This window comes from Alligator mississippiensis, chromosome 5, assembly GCF_030867095.1.
Source record: "Alligator mississippiensis isolate rAllMis1 chromosome 5, rAllMis1, whole genome shotgun sequence".
NCBI classification, from domain to species: Eukaryota; Metazoa; Chordata; order Crocodylia; family Alligatoridae; genus Alligator; species Alligator mississippiensis.
Window position 1 is genome coordinate 9,161,805 of NC_081828.1, and position 9,867 is coordinate 9,171,671.

Consider the following 9,867-nt stretch of genomic DNA (forward strand, 5'->3'; position numbering starts at 1 on the left):
AAAAAAAAACCCCGCAAAAAAACCCCAAACAGATGAAGAGGTCAGAGGTCCCCTGGTGCCACGTGCCAGGGGAGAGATAAAAGCTGGGGGGCTGGGAGAGAAGCCTTCCCTGCCCCACCCCCCAGTACCACAACCTGATCTGAGCTCTCCAAAGGACTCTCCCAATTTTCAAATAATAGTAGCTGAAGTTGCCAGCGACCAATCTGTTTCGCGGAGGATGTGCAGTGGAGCCCTGCAGGGACCAGAAGCCCATCTCGGTGCCCGGGCTAGGCTCCAACTGCCTTGAGAGTCGCCCTGCCAGCTCAGAGGAGCCCCTGTGCCAGTGGGGAGCTCATCACCAAACAAGTCCTGCCCTGACGCAGGGGTGGGGTGATTTGGGGAGTCCAACAGCACCCGATGTCCTGCTACCCATGCATATGCAGCAGCAGGTGGAGTAAGGCTGCCCCACGGATAGCTTTCCACCTGCCCCTTAGCAGGTGGGGCAATGCTCCCCCCATGGGGCAATCCACTGTGGGGGGAGAACAAAGGAGGCAGGACAGTCCCACCCCCACAGGGAGACACATGGGTGCTGTAACAATACGTATAGATCTCAGAGCCAAAACCAGCAGCAGCAGAAAGGAGGAGTCTCTGCCAGCACTGCCCCGCAGGCGGGGGGTGCCCTTGGGCACAGGGCATTCCCGCAGCCTCCTTGCCTGGGAATGGGAAAACCCTGCCTGGGAGCAGCAAGACAGGGTCCCCTCTCCCCCCGGGACGCACCCTCCCCTCACATACACATCCAGGGGGCAAAGCCTGCCGGAGGGGAGGAGGGCCCGAGTGGGAGGAGGTCAGGAGTGGGGTCCCCCAGCCCTGCCAGCAGGCAGGGGAGCGCAGGGAAGGGCCAGCAGCTCCTGCCCCCCCCCAGCCCAGTACCTGGCAGCTTCCCTAAGGGTGCTGGGGTGAGCTCCCCCAAAACCTCGTCCGGTTGCGGCAGGCCCCGATGCAAGCAGCTCATTCTGGCCTGGCTGCCATATCAGCCGTGTACTGCATTTTGGGGGAAAGGTAAGCCACGGCAGGAGAGAAAATAACCTCAGCCCACCCAGGAGTGGGGCAGCTCCTCTCAGCCAGCAGCTGTGGGGTGCCCATGTCCCTCCGAGGGAGCAGGTCCCCCCCCAGGCATTGAGAGATAGTTGTCCAGGGGACAGAGGGTGACCGCTTCCTGCCCTCCCAGCTGGTCTCTGCAAAGGCATCAGGGTTTAGGGCAGCCGACTACTCCTCCTCCCCTTCCTGCTCCGTTCCAGTCGTGCCTGGCAAGGCGAAGGGACCTGCACTGCTGCGGTCCCCTCAGGGAGCAAAGGGGCTCCATGGAGCTCGCCAGGCTCAGCTCAGTACAAAAACACCTCAAGCTATCGCCACAGCAGCTGTCTCTGCACCGAGACCCTGGCTTGGGTCCGGGCAAGATGATCAGTGACCTCCTGCCAAGGAGACTTGGTGAACACGGTCTCCTTCCAGAGGTTGGGGTTAGATCACCATAGGTCTTGGAGACTGCAGCAGAGGTGGCATTAGCCAAACTGCCCAGTGGGGCAGCACAGGCCCTGGCTGAGGCATAGCAGCCATGAGGATCAGCAGTTTCTTGGGAACTGGGGCAGATGCACACCTGTACCACGGGGCGCTGGGATAAGTCGCACCAAACAGACCCACAACAGCCCGCACCCTGGCAGGGTCTGCTATGGGGTTTACCAATCTTGTTGCCCCAATAGCCTCATTGCACTGGTACAATGGATAGCTCAGCCAGGAGGACCGCCCCATGAACAGCAGTACCAGGCCCACTAGGACTTGGTACCTCGCTGAATGCGTCACTTGAAGCATAGAGTAAAGTCTGGCGCTGAAAAATGCTTGTCACGTGGATCTCCTCTGTAACTCAGGTCCCTGCGTGGGGTCACACTTCGGCTTGGATGAATAAGCTGGCTGGATGCTAAGAACCAAGGACTAGATGCTGATATTGGATTTATGGCCCATTATCATTTACACAACTCCTGAATCCCTTCTGCACAAGGAAGAGGCAAGGATTTCTCAGGGTGATATTGAGACCAACTATGTAGCTGCGATAAAGTTAGACAAGCTTCCAGATGTAAGACATTCTTCCTCAGGTCTCTGAGTCTAGGAATACAATTAGCAAAAGGAGAGATCAAGGGCTATCCAAAGAGGGAATTGGGGCGAGGGTGTCAGTCTCAGCTTCTGGACACTAAGAACTGAGAACTAAACACGGATATTGGCTTTACGGCCCATTATAATTTATCTAACTTCTGAATGTTTTCCACACAAGGAAGAGGAGACTGATTCCCCCTGTTGATAGGCCTTGATCTCCCAGGGCTCAGCTTCTTTTCTTTTGCCAGTTGTGCATCTGCTACACCTAAGAACCTCTCTCTTGGCCTCTTCCCTATGCTGTGCTGAACGTGTGCTTGGCTTCCTTGATTCAGAGATGGGAGGAAGAATGACTTACATTCAGAAGCTTGTCTAACTTTATCCCTAACTACACTGTTGGTCTGATAAAAGGATATTATCCTAAGAAATTCTTGCCTCTTGCATAACTTCTGGACTTACCATGCTTACAACCATTTCTACTTTTCTCACTTAAAAAGGGGTTGTTCTGTGGATTGGTGCAGAAACATAGCTGGCTTCTCTGCTTATGCAAAGGAAATGTTAATAAAATGCTCATGACCAGCACTGATGTTAAGAGGCCAGGCTGAGTTTCGAGGAGAAATTATAACCCTATCAAGGAAGCAGATCGTAATCACTGGCGCAATATAGTACGGCACGAGGCAAGGTTTTTTGTGGGTGATATTCTTTTATTGGACCAACTGCAGAGTTGGGATACAGCTAGACAAGCTTTCCAATGCAAGGCATTCTTCATCAGGTCATAGTATTGCACAATTATTACCAAGTCACTTCCCAGATTATGGGTATAATCTGCCTGTAACAGGCTATGACCCCAGGGGTGGCCCTCATGCCCTTTGGTGGTCACCCTGCTCCCGTTATACCCTCGGTCCCTTAAGCATTCTCCCCTTTCTGCTCGTCTGCCGCGCCTGGATATAGCCAAATATTTAGAAAAGGAAGACTGCACTTGGGATCCCTGAGCGAGATCTCATCCACTCCTGAGCTTTGGTCTCATTTCTTAGGGCCTTAAGGGCTTCTTACGTGGCTCTGATCATCCCTTACACCACAGCCATGCCTTACAGATGTCACCGTTCACTATCAAGCTGAATTTCCATCTTGACTTATACACTGTTCCCTGCAAGCAGCACTGCTTGGACCCTGCACCACCACCTTGCTGCACAGGAAGGCGGCATGCTGGTGGGCTCTGGGAAGTTGAATTGGGCCCCGGGAACTTGGGCTGCACATGGTCCACTGGGAGCCTGCCCAGCCAGACCTGGAAAGGTGGGGCGGAGGTGGGGCATGGCCACAGAGGGAAGGACCAGGACTCCCTGTAGCTCAGGGGCTGCCTGGCCCGGTACCAGGCAGCTCTTCCCCTGCCCCTGCCTGACACCCCTAGCCTCCCCCACTGCCCCTGCCCAACACCCTGAGCTGCCCATGGGACAAGCCAGTCCCTTCTTGGGCAGTCCCAGACGTCCTGACAGCTGCAAGAGCCTGCTGAAGGCAGAAGCAGCGAGGGGCCTGATCCTGCTTTCGGCAGAGCCTGCCCGCCCATCCCATGGCCAGAGGCGAGCTGCAAGGGGGCCAGTCCTTCCCTCCATGGTGGCGGCGCCAATCCCCAGGATTGGCCAAGCAGGCTGCCAACAGGCCGTGTGCTGCCCAAGCTCCCAGGGGCACAATCCAACTTCCCCAGAGCCCACCAGCACACCGCCTCTCCCACAAGCCCGCCTGGGCTTCCAGCACCTTGCACACTGTCCCCGCTGCCTTCTCCCATGGCCAACGCACCCAGCTACCTTCCTGCCACCCCACCAGTAAGGCGGGGTCAACTTACACCAGATCTAAAAAAATCCAAATGTTTTGGTGCGGAAATATGGGGTCGACTTATACACCGTAAAATATGGTATCTTACTTATTTAATGATGACCCTTCCCCTTGACAAACCTGCACCCAAAAGTGAAGACAACACATTGCTGGATTACAAAAAGTTTCACTTCCTGTCCAAGGGATCCATTTTCAATACTCTGTACACAGGCAACTACAGCACTCACTATTAAATGCTGCATGTGGTTTCCCCTTTGCCAAGGGGTAGCAGAGTTCATGGCATGGCCTGTTGTTCCCCCATTTGCAGCAAAAATAGGTGACAAGGAGTCAAGTATTCTCTAGTGCAGTGGCTTTCAAACTTTTTTCATTTGTGGACCCCTAAAAAAATATGAATGGAGGTGCGGACCCCTTTGAATTGTAAGTGTGGGTATTCACACATTTGGCAGACCACAGTCATGTTTCACAGACCCCTTAGACATAGTCTGCGGACCCCCAGACCACAGGTTGAAAACCACAGCTCTAGTGTCATTTCTTTCTTTACAAAATGTACCCAGTCCTGTTTCCTCAAACAACTGGCACGTGGGCAACTCCCTCATTCAGGACATTCAAGTAAGACACGACTGCCCTAGATCCAAAGCAACTATACCTGTGTCTCAAGCGCTTATGCCAAACTACCTAGCTAACCCACAGGGCCCATTTCCAACTGTGATGGAGCCCCAAAGTTTTTACCTTTAAAACCACCAAACCATATGGTCTGGACAAATGGCATGGCCATTAAACCTCACCCTAGAGCAGCTGGCCTGTAACCCAAAGAAAACTCAAAAAGGCCTAAGAAGGATGCTTTACCCCACAATAATCATTTATGAATGGGGGCAGCAGCTAGCGTTTCATCCCGAGTACTTCTATATTAGTTCTCCCTAAAGATCAAGATCAAGCTTCCAACACCCTTTGGTATATAGCAGGTTAGCTGCTCCAACATCTAGTAAGTATATTAAAAATACACATTTAGAAGGTCAACAGTAAAAAAAAAGGGCCCAAATGCCTTCTTTTCCTAGAACAGTGTGATTTTTGTTTGTGCGTGCTTTGGCACTGTGAAATTATTTCCCGCCACTCGTAGCTTTCTTTGCAGAGTGCATTTCTAGGTTGCAACAGAGAAATGCACGGTGCAAGGAGTTCCCGCCATTCGTATTCAAATTTGTGTCCCACTATTGGCCAGTTCTAAATTATTCCCACGTGGCGGCTAGCGATTGGCTTGCTAGCCGTATAAGAGGCTTGAGCGATTTCCACCCAAGTTGGAGAACTCCAAGGAGAACCCCGCAAGGGAGGACTCCACAACCATCTGGAGGAGGAGAACTTCCCATCTCGTGAAGATCTCTAAGTGCTGCGGAGCCTATTGGACCCAGCGTGTATATCAAGAAGGCTATAGGGGTCTGATCAGCCTCTCGCCTCTCCCCGTCGCCGCCTGATCCCTTGACGTACCCTTCCCTGCGCGCAAGTTCCACGGAGCCTAGCAAACTTCGTGTGAGTGTATCCAGAGCTCTTTGCTTCGAGTGCTTTCTTCGGTTGACACGACGGGCTCGCGGTTTAGAGCTCTCAACCGGATTGGGCTAGAAGGTTCACGAGAAGGAACTCTAGTCCGCCTCTCTTCTTTTCTGCCTGTAACCGCAACTCAAGCAAGTTTTCCTGCCTGCACCGCGACCATCTTTGGTGTAAGTAAAATAATCTTAAATCAACCACTAAGCGTCCGTGCCTAATTCTAGCCTGCCAGCCTGCATTCCCCGACCCGGCATGTCCGAGCTGCTGGCCACAGCCCGCCGCGCGAAAAAACAAACCCCCGAGGGCCTCGGACTGCTCCCAGCCCGCACATGGCGACGAGGATGGGATCAGGGGAAGGCACGCTGGAGCTAGAATTAGTTAAGAACTGTCCTTGGCGCAGTAGAAAACGCCAAGTAGAAAGCTTTATGGAACTGGAGGTGCATATCGCTTACCACCAGGTGGGCGGAACGGGTGAAAGGTTTATCAGCGGACGCCTTTCGCTGAAGGGAGAAGAGGGAGCTTCCGAAGACGGAGCCCTGAGAGAGAGGGAAGTGTATCTGCACCCCGCGGCATTCGGGTGTATAATGGGTGATGAGTGGGTCCTGTTCAGGCCCCTCAACACTGTGTCCCTCGCCAGAGTCAACCCGGCGGGCTCAGTGAACCCGACCCTCACCCGGGAGTGTGCCCGTTGCCTAAGATGTGCTCAGGAAAGTGAAGAACCGGTGCCGATCGACCGGTTTGCCCCCTTTATGCTGGCGTCTAGATTAAGGGGTTGCGAGCTTCCATCCGAGCTCCGCGAAGATCTGGAGACGGAGGAACGCGCCGCGGATGAGAGGGTGGCCCCACAACACGACAAGGGGGGAGTGCTAACTGCAACTTTTCGCACTGTAACTGATCTAATGCAGAAGAATTTAAGTTTGAAAGCCCAGCTGCGTATGGCCGTTCGAGCGGTCAAAGAAGCGGCTGCGAAAGAAAATCCTGAAACGCCACGACAAGATGGTGCCTAGCAAGAGGGAGACCACGTGGAAGAACCAGAAGAGAAGGGTGGAGCTTCGGAGGAACCCGCGAGAGTTCGGTCAGCAACTCCGCCCACCGACGCAGCGTCGTTTCCGGCGACCCCACTCACCGACGCAGCGTCGCTTTTGGCGACCCCACTCACCGACGCAGCGTCGCTTTTGGCGACCACGCCTTCATGCCGACGGAAGGGAGAATCGAGCGGAGGAGTGCATCCGCCCCTCCTGCCTGAAGCAACAACAGCAGCAGTGACTCCCGCAGCAGTAGTTCAGCCTGTAACAACAACTAACCGAGTTGCTACTGCCTACTATGCTCGCACCAGAACTGAACTACAGGATTTGTGCAGAGAATCAAGAATCCAACCTGAAGAAACCCTAGCTGTGTGGTTGGGACGTTTGGTCGTGGAACTTGGGTCCGACCTGCTGGACCAGGAGAAGCAAGCTTCTTGGTCAGACAAGCTTCATGGAGTAGAGGACATGTCACTGACATCTACATGGTAGCAGTTAACGTTCACTGGCCTATTCCACTGCCAGCGCTTGTTGCAGGACTGATCGGTCAAAAAGCCCACGCATGGCATGACGGACGGCCAGAACATACCGGCGCAGAACATCTCATGCTAGCAATTATCGGAGTCTCGTACTGTGCCTGGAACCCCAGAGCATGTGCGCTGGGACTGACATCACTCCAGCGAATAAGACCATGGCCTCACCGTCATCTACGAGACCCTGGAACCGTTCCAGTGACCGTTCACAGCATAGATAGTTGTCTTGAGGTTTATGGGTGAAAGAACATCGCTGTCCTCCGGATTCTGCTCAATCCAATGGTGAACCAACCCGTGAGTAACCTCCTTCGTCAGTTGTCATGACTGCGTATCCTGATGGAGCCAAGATTATCTAGTGATCGGGAACGTCGACACCCGACCGAGATTCAAGGCACAAGACACCGCGAATCCGACCTTCCATCATTGCCACAGAGAACACCAGAGGAGCGATACATGTTTGGATTTCTCCTACAGCGTTCTGGACTCAATAAGCGGCAACTTCGGATTTTAGGGGATGCAGGCCAATGGCAACTGGCCTATGAGTTAGGTTTTCATTACCTAGAAGAATTAGATGATGGCTCCTCGATGATTTCATCTAGTTGAGTGTGCAAGAGAGGGTAGTTCAAAGTAGCAAACACCTGTATTATATGTTTTAGAAATGATAGTGTAGTTCCATGGAAATTTTGTAAATATTTTGTTATATGTTAACTTATTTTTTGAGAGTTCTGTTTACAGATCCGGAATTCAGAGTGCGTGGTGAAGAGAAGCCCCAAGAAGGATAACATCATCGGAAAAGTGAGGGCCTGACACGCGACTTCGCCATGACGCCCACTGAAGCCCTGATCGTGCAGTTCTTTGTTATGAATCTGATCATGTGCATATGTATTTGTGCTGGTTATTATTTGATTCGATCCCTAGAGGACGAACTTCTTATGTTAGCAAATTTTATGTTTATTCGTTTAGTTCAACAACTCGTGGTAAGAGCTCTTAATCACTCGAGTGACGAGCGTACAGCATAATTCAGCTGTGCCTTCAGCAAGGGGGGGATGTCACAACCCAAGGGTGTGATTTTTGTTTGTGTGCGCTTCGGCACTGCTAAATTATTTCCCGCCACTCGTAGCTTTCTTTGCAGGGTGCATTTCTAGGCTGCAACAGAGAAATGCACGGTGCAAGGAGTTCCCGCCATTCGTATTCAAATTTGTGTCCCACTATTGGCCAGTTCTAAATTATTCCCACGTGGCGGCTAGCGATTGGCTTGCTAGCCGTATAAGAGGCTTGAGCGGTTTCCACCCAAGTTGGAGAACTCCAAGGAGAACCCCGCAAGGGAGGACTCCACAACCATCTGGAGGAGGAGAACTTCCCATCTCGTGAAGATCTCTAAGTGCTGCGGAGCCTATCGGACCCAGCGTGTATATCAAGAAGGCTATAGGGGTCTGATCAGCCTCTCGCCTCTCCCCGTCGCCGCCTGATCCCTCGACGTACCCTTCCCTGCGCGCAAGTTCCACGGAGCCTAGCAAACTTCGTGTGAGTGTATTCACAGCTCTTTGCTTCGAGTGCTTTCTTCGGTTGACACGATGGGCTCGCGGTTTAGAGCTCTCAACCGGATTGGGCTAGAAGGTTCACGAGAAGGAACTCTAGTCCGCCTCTCTTCTTTTCTGCCTGTAACCGCAACTCAAGCAAGTTTTCCTGCCTGCACCGCGACCATCTTCGGTGTAAGTAAAATAATCTTAAATCAACCACTAAGCGTCCGTGCCTAATTCTAGCGTACCGCCTGCCTTCCCTGACCCAGCGTGTCCGGGCGGGCTGCTGGCCACAGCCCGCCGCGCGAAAAAACAAACCCCCGAGGGCCTCAGACCGCTCCCGGCCTGCACAGTTCTCCCTAAAGATCAAGATCAAGCTTGCAACACCCTTTGGTATATAGCAGGTTAGCTGCTCCAACAAATAGTAAGTATATTAAAAATACACATTTAGAAGGTCAACAGTAAAAAAAAGGGCCCAAATGCCTTCTTTTCCTAGAACACAGGCGCAGGCAGAACTACACAGGTGGGGACCCAGCATCTTCGAGGAGGAGGACACTGCCATGCAATCAGTCGAGCTGATGAGACCAGCGCTTGCATTTATCTAGGGCACCCAGCATCTTCAAGGAGGATACTGCCACGAAATCAGTTGAGCTGATGAGACCAGCGCTTGCATTTATCTAGGGCACCCAGCATCTTCAAGGAGGAGGATACTGCCACGAAATCAGTTGAGCTGATGAGACCAGCGCTTGCATTTATCTAGGGCACCCAGCATCTTCAAGGAGGATACTGCCACGAAATCAGTCGAGCTGATGAGACCAGCGCTTGCATTTATCTAGGGCACCCAGCATCTTCAAGGAGGAGGATACTGCCACGAAATCAGTCGAGCTGATGAGACCAGTGCTTGCATTTATCTCGGGTACCCAGCATCTTCAAGGATACTGCCACGAAATCAGTCGAGCTGATGAGACCAGCGCTTGCATCGATCTACATCAGGGGTCTGTAACAGTTTTGGGCAGAGCACCAAAAACACCCACAACCTCGACTAGCAAGTTGCTGGCGTGGCAGACGGCGGGGAAGCCACAAGAGGCCCGATCCTTGTTGCACCAACGTAGCCTCAGCCCCTTTCCTGCCGTCTGCCCCGAGACCAAGCAAAATGCTTTTGCTCTGGCACCCGTGCCAGGTGTGCCTACCCCTGACCTACATGTGCACTGCCACCAAGAAACACTCCCTGAGGATGGAGTACTGCGATGCCTCCAGGCCACGCGCGGTCAGGGGGGCTGCATGAAACCCAGATGCCACCAGGGA